Here is a 7,694-nt window from a genome sequence, read left to right as displayed (position 1 = left end):
GTCCTCTTTGGTCTCACCAAGCAGATAAGTCACTCTTCTTCTCCTGGGAGCAGCAGTGAAGGGGCGGAGAAAAGGATGGAAATGCTCTTTCACTGTTGCTCTCCTCTGAGCATGGGATGAGAGAGTGGAAATAAAAGGAGTGAGGGCATAAGGACAGCCCTTTAATAACTATAGCATCCGTGTGTACCTCTAATGTGCCAGGTACTCTGGCAGGGTTATTACATACGTTAATTTAAGATGGTTTTGCTTCCTGACAGGGGATCAGAAGCATGGGTTTGCCTGTCCTTCTAAATGGCCACTGGCCTCCCTAAGACAAACTGTGGGCTAGAAAGTGCTTTCACTCTAGATGCAGCAGGAACCATGACTGGCCACAGGCTGGGTCTGCTCTGGAGAGATTTGGGATCAGGTATTTGGGAAGGGGAGGAATTTTCTGCAGTGTAGTGTCCCAGGGCCCTGGTCAATGTAATCGATTCAAGAATGGGGATGTGATTCAAGCAAGGCCAAGAGATTCCATCCTAGGACTTTTGTTGGAACATTTCTTTCTCAGAACTAGCAACGCCTTAGTCAGTGGGGCTTGCTAACTATGGGTGATATAAGTCTCGAGCTGTTGGGGGCGCTGTTGAGGAAAGATCCAGCCTAACAGGGAAGCTAACACGTTAAGTCCTGAGAATTTACTCAAAGATTCCACCATGCCTGAGCCAGAAATACCTTTGACTTCTTTTTAAAATGGGCCGACATATCCTCCTCCTTTTTTTGAGTTGGGATTTTGTTGCTTACAACCAAAAAGTCTTGGTTAATGCATGCGTGGTTCTTTCCAAAGGAATGAACAGTTTTCAGACAGTTTATTGTAGAAATAAAGTAGGAAAATAAGCACCTAGTGAGAGATGAGAGTTCTCAGAGTCTCTGTGACAAAAATATCCCATGCCCAGCCCCAGATTTAGGCAGAGCACATGGAGTTGCCACCATATTTTGGTGGCAAAATTCAACTTTGTTGAGTTTATGATTAAATGTCCTAATAAACTACAGGAGCGACATTTAAAGATATCAGCAAACATGAAAACCTGAGTTGGACTTCATCGATTCAGTTTTAATTACTTATTAAGGGTAGAGGCGAGGGGTCCCTGGCAGGAGAAGATAGGCTGAAAGCATTTTGTTAAATGTGGAGGGACCAGGAACAATGGTGGCTATGTGCTTATGTTGACTGGGGAGGATTCAAAAAACAGTGTTAGGACAGGAACGGAGGAGACAGTGAGGACGTAGGAAGAGGTGAAGGTGGAAAAGTCCAAAGGTTCTGTCCATGGAGGTGTCACAAGGAGTGCAGAAAAGACAAAGTTTTCCTGAGTTATGGCTGTGCAATGGGCCACCTCTACCCTTAGTCCATGTCCACAGAATTCACTGGGAAATTCAATATCAAGAAAAACAGTGCACAAGATCTAAGGTAGACATCGTGTGTGTGTGTGTGCAGTGAGTGAGAGATAGACCTGGTCTGTGTGTGTGTGTGTGTGCATGTAGTAGATGGGTGATGTGTGTGTCTGTGCAGGGTACTCATGTGTGGTTGTGAGTGTGTGTGTATGTGTGTAGGTAGTGAATGGGTGGGAAGATGAGTGCAGTCTGAAATTGGGGATGTGTGTGAGTGTGGTGGGAAAATGGGTGTGGTCTGAATTAGACCCTGTGTGTGTGTGTGTGCATGTGTAGTGAGTTAGAATTAGCAGGGGGCTCGGCTTGGCTGACAGGCAGCTGTCAGCCAAGGGGCACTTCCTGTTGTAATTGAGAATTGGACGTGTGCTGTCTCACCAGAGTGGAGGGCGCGGGATGATAGTAATTAATTGTTCATTGATCACTGCAGGTCAGCAGGAGGTCAGTGAAGTTACTCCAGTGGTCTTGACTGTGCCGGGGCCGGGACCGAGGTTCGGGTCCTCAGTGGGAACTGTCCTGAGTCCTAAATCCTGATGAAAGGTGATAGGATAACTGTGGTAACCTTATTGTCTATGATTACAAAAAATACCAGAATGAACCTGTGGGGAACACCTTGCAAACCCCCTATTTTAGACTTGGGGAGGTGTGGGAGGAGGATGAGATGTGTTCAACAATGGATGTTTTTCAGCCTACAAAGGAACCCTGCAATATGCTTATTATTATCATCATAAAGCTTAATGAAGGGTCCTTCTGGGTTTGAGGCTGTGCCTGGAGAATGCCAGAGGTCTCAGTTCTGATCCATGTGGGTGCCTGCAGCCTGAGACAGAGAACTCTGCCGTACTGAATGGCACACACAGAAGGAGTGGATAAGATGAGACTCCACTCAAGCACCCACCCTTCTGCCATGTTGTCCCAGCCTCCCACCTTCTCCAACAGATGGTAGGGACGTCCACCTTTCATCTACGAGCATCTCTTTCGTTCAACAAATATGCTGTTGCCTCCTGGGTGCCCGGCAGGGAAAACAGCTCTCGTTCCCATGGAGCTTACATATGCTTACCTGCCCTGTCTATGTCTTGTCTTGCCAACTGGACTAGATTTTTTGGAGGCAAGAACCTTGTTGAGTCTATTAAGCAACAGTCGAAGCAAACATTTATTGAATGTTATGTTGTCCATACACGTGGTAAGCTCCATATTGCTTAGCCAGGGACCCCATATACTAATCCCTCAAAAACTATCAACTGATTAAAAAACTAAGGAAATCTAATTGTTGTGCTGATCATGGGATGAAATGGGGCATGGGGAGTTGCTGTAGTGAGATCTTGATGTGCTTACCATTTCCTCCAGGATTCAGGGCATCGTCCTTTCTAGGCACCTGCGCTTGTATGTTAGAGGCTCTGGGTGGGGGGACTATTGATGGAATCTGTACTTGTATTCATTTTCTTAAATGTACTATCTCTGAGTTACACTAGGGGCCACAGAAAATCTGATGACTACATTTCAGAGGAGCCAACATTTTAACTTATGGGAGAGGGAGTGTTGCGATAAAATCTTGGATCTACTTCTTTTTAAAAATGCTGATGAGTTTTCTTTCCATGAACCTGCACTTCTCTATTGGCAGAAGCTGGATGTGGTCTGCTTTGGCAGCTCTTATTTGCAATACAGTTCTCCTGCGGAAGAAAACTCTGATTGATGCCTCCACTCTAGTGTCGCCAGTGAACACCAACGCCAAAGGACACCTTTTGGGACATAGAGTGGTATTTGACTCCATGGCCTTCTTTTGCCATGGAACTGGTTCTTTTACAGCTGACAACCCCATGTTCTTGTGGTTTTTAACCCACCTCTGTGGCTGTTTGTCTCAGTTCCTGTTCTAGTTTGCTAGCTGCTGGAATGCAATATACCAGAAACAGAATGGCTTTTAAAAAGGGGAATTTAATAAGTTGCTAGTTTATAGTTCTAAGGCTGAGAAGATGTCCCAATTAAAGCAAGTCTATAGAAATGTCCAGTCAAAGGCATCCATGGAAAGATATCTTGGTTCAAGAAGGCTGATGAAGTTCAGGGTTTCTGTCTCAAGTAAGAAGGCACATGGTGAACACAGTCAGGGCTTCTCTGTCTCTCTCAGCTGGAAGGGCACATGGTGAATATGGCATCATCTGCTAGCTTTCTCTCCTGGCTTCCTGTTTCATGAAGCTCTCTGGGAAGTGTTTTCCTTCTTTATCTCCAAAGGTCACTCGTTAGTGGACTCTTTGTTTCTCATGGCTATGTCGTTCTTCTCTGCTCTCTCTGAATCTCTTTCATTCTCCAAAATGTTCCCTCTTTCACAGGACTCCAGAAACCAATCAAGACCCACCCAAATGAGTGGAGACACATTTCCCCCAATCCAGCTTAACAACCACTCTTGATTGGGTTACCTCTCCAAGGAGATGATCTAATTACAGATTCAAACATACAGTATTGAATAGGGATTATTCGGCCTTTACAAAATGGGATTTAGATTAAAACATGGCTTTTCTAGGGACATACAAACTTTCAAACCAGCAGAGTCCCCATCATGGTCTTCCCAAGTATCCTCCATCTCTCATCTAAGTTTGCCATTCCATTTGCCACCTAAATCCTTTATCTCCAGCCTGCCTCTCCCAGGCCCCTATTTCTTTGGACTTCTTGGGCAGACGTCTCCACCTGAATATCCCATAACTACTTCACACTCAGTAAATAAAAATGGAATGTAAGATCCCTCTCTCTCCCATCCTCATCCCCAAATCTGTTTCCATCTGAGTAAATGTCACCTCCATATATATTGCCCAAATCAGAACCCAGAGGTGATCCCCGACCCTCCCCTTCCCCTCACACTCATACCCAGTTGGTCCTCCAAGCCCTGTGATGAGTCTATCGCCTGTGCATCTTTTGTATCACTCTCATCTCCTTCATCTGCAGCCCACCACCATCTCCATCATAGGTCACTGAAATTCTTGCTTAAGTTGTCTTCCTGCCTTTCTTGCCCTCTTCCAATTCATTTTCCAACCCACTATTAGAGATTTTTAAAAAAATACAGATTATGTCTCTGCCCTCTTTTAACTGCATCTGAGTTACCCTATCCTAGAACAAGGCTGGACTCCTGGCATGGTCTGCGAAGTTCATGATCATCAGACCCTTGGTCACTTGCTGCCACAGGCCCTATCATTCCCCATATGCCAGCTACGCCGTATGCCGTACTGTCCCTCTACACACCATGCTTCCCCCATGCGCTGGGAGGCAAGGCCTTCGCGCTCCAACTGCTTGACAAAGTCCAAAGTCAGAGGCTTAGAACTAAGCCTCTGCAGCCCCTGCCCCCCACCCCATCTCTGCAGCAGGCAGAATGACAGTCCCTTGTTCTGTGCTCCCATAAACCCCAAAAGACCTGATGCCTGAGCTTAGTGAAGATTTATGATGCCCTTGCTGCATGCAGATGATGTACTGATGGCTTTCTCTCAATGGGTATAGTTAATCCCCTGAACCCAGCGGAGTCACCCTACTATTATCCCCACTTTACAAATGCGGAGACTAAGGCCTAGACACCCGCCCAAGAGTCAAGGCTGTACTTGAGCCCACATCTGAGTGCAGACTCACTCTTTAACTTTGCTGCACAGTGTGCTGACCGTTTATAGCTATGTCACTCTACTTAAACACGAGCTTCCTTGAGGGTGAGGATTTGCTTGGTTCATTTTGTTTGAAATGCCAGTGTCTGGCACATCACAGGGACACAGGGAGAAACTAGTCCTATATTTGCTGTTTCCAGAATTTATTAAATTTCCCACGTTGTGGTTTTCATAATCCCAAATGTGGAAAAAATAATTTTGCCTCTGAGAGCTTCGTGTTCACCTAAGAAACAGCGGTACTCTCCCGGTAGTTATCTACCGTGTGTGGCTATGAGCTATTCGAACTTATTATCTAAAATTTGAGACTCTCAAAAGCACAAGGGCTTGGCAGAAGTCATGTCCTCCCTAAAAGATTCCACGTCCTTCCCCAGGTATCAGGCCCCTTTTAAAATTAGCTTCTGAATATGAACAACCACCCTGCTCTTAAAAGTTTAATGTTCCAGCCATTTTAATTGTGTCTTTCAAAGTACAAAAGAGCGGCTGGGCCCCATCGGCACTAATCACTTGCCAACTTTCCTTTTTACAAAAACAGCTAAGCTCTTTCTGAGATTTAAAATCACCCCATCTGAGACCCCATCTTGGCACCTACCTTTGCACTAACGTAAAAGGAGCTGAATTTCTCCTTTTAAAAACTGTTGCAGAAGTGACTTTTGGTTTCATTTGCTTTCTTTTCTATTTTTCAAACAAAATATTTTAAGCTTTCCTCTACCAGTGCCCTTTCTCCTTCTCTACTTTCATTGTCCTGGGATAAGATTGCCACATAAAATACAGGATGCCCAGGAAATTTGAATTTCAGATCAAGAACACATAATCTGTTAATATAGGTATGAAATATTTGGGGCATACCTGTAATTTAAAATTCTTTGTTGTTATTTATTCAAATTTGCTAGCATCTTATAGGTTGTTTACTTGCTAAATTTGCTAATCCTAGACCAGAAGTTCTCTATTTACACCAAATGAGTCTGTCAAATGGAAAACACTATCTTATAAGGGGACAATGCTCTGAAAATAAATAAACAAATAGATGGTGCTAATCTCGTGTCATGAGGCAACTCATCGATGCAAACATGCCCATGCAACCCGCCCACTAGCCATCACCGATAACTCCTCTCTTGCAATCTAGACGGATAAACAAATGTGATTTCTGGAGCCCTGTACCTTATTAATCTTGAGCTACAAGCATGTCTTGGAACGTTTGTACTTTGGGGGGACCTAGACTCCAAGGGGGAAGGTGGCACAGCCCCTACCCCCAGCATCACATTCTAGTTTTCAGGAGGCAAAAGAGATAATGATTTATTTAAGTTGCGACCCAGTTGATGAGAGAAGGAGGTTTCAGAGAAGGGTTAGAGCGGTAGGAGCTGGTATTGGGATGGCGGATGGGGTGGGGGAGAGAAGGGGAGGGGAGGGGGTGAAAGAGTTTCCCTTTTTATGCCATGGGGTGCCCCCTTCCCTGCCCTCTATCCCCCTCTCCTCTCCTGGGCTGGGGTGGATGGGGGGCTTGGGCAGAGTCAGCGCCCCTCACAGACACGCCCCTGGGGGCACTATTTGGCCCTGGGTCTGAAATTGATTCTTTCTGGGTTTCAGGGTCGCTGCAGCAGGCATGAGCTTCTGCTGTCACTTCCGAGACTTTTATAGACTCTGACAGCAACGAGCCCTACGGCCCATGTCTTTTGTCTTTTGTATTCTGTTTGTGTTCAGCCTCTAATCCACGTGGGGATGAGTGTGAAGCCCAGGGCCTGTTCTGTGGGCTGGGTGCTAGCCGGAGATTCCCAGCAGGAAACTTGAGGTGTCCCCACCCTGCCCATTTTGACTTACAAATGAGCTCTGAGATCCCCTTTGGAGAAAAAGCTTTCTAAGACCACCACCTGGGAGTCATGGGGGCGTGCAAGGGGTTGAGGGGTGGGGGTAGGAGATGCAGCAGCTTCCCATAAGGCACTTCCAGCCTGTTGGGGGGGGAATTAGCAACTAAAATAGGCAGGCAAGTGCAGCATGGAGGACAGGTTACTCTATGATTTCATAGCAAGGAGAATTTTTCAGAGCTGAAATGGTTCAGGGGTCTTTGGAGGAGAGACTCGGGTAAGACTTTGAAAGAAATTTAGGAAACAGATAAGTTGAGTTGGTGCTTTCTCCTGGTAAGGCAGGACGGAGGGGATGGCCAGAGGCAGAGCTGGGAACGGGCAAACACAGTCTTCACACTCCAATTTGAATGGTCCCCATGGCAGGAAACTGGGATGCATCTATGGTTGAGGGCTTCTAGAACTTTAATAAGCCTCAGCGTCACCTGGAGAGCTTTGTGAAACAGACTGCTGGACCCATCCCCAGAGTTTCTAATGCCATAGAGCCCAGTATTTGAGGGGCCTGAGAATTAGTGTTTCTAACAAGTGCCCAGTTGGCCTGAGGCTGCTGGTCCAGGAACCTCGTTGGAGAACCTCCATTGTAGCTGGCCCTGGAGGACCAGAACCTTCCTAGTCCATTCTGTCCCCACTTCTGAGAAACTTGCTGCTTTCTAGATTCTTCTTACACATAATAGGCAACATTAGTTAATTACACATTTTTAAATTTTTTTGTTTGTTTGTTTGTTAGGAGGGGCAGAGGGGAAAGAAAATTTTACCTAGTTTCATTCTTCCAATCTTTGGAACTTCTATT

The sequence above is a fragment of the Tamandua tetradactyla genome, chromosome 18 (assembly GCF_023851605.1).
Source record: "Tamandua tetradactyla isolate mTamTet1 chromosome 18, mTamTet1.pri, whole genome shotgun sequence".
NCBI lineage: Eukaryota > Metazoa > Chordata > Mammalia > Pilosa > Myrmecophagidae > Tamandua > Tamandua tetradactyla.
Note: the sequence above shows the minus strand (reverse complement) of the source record.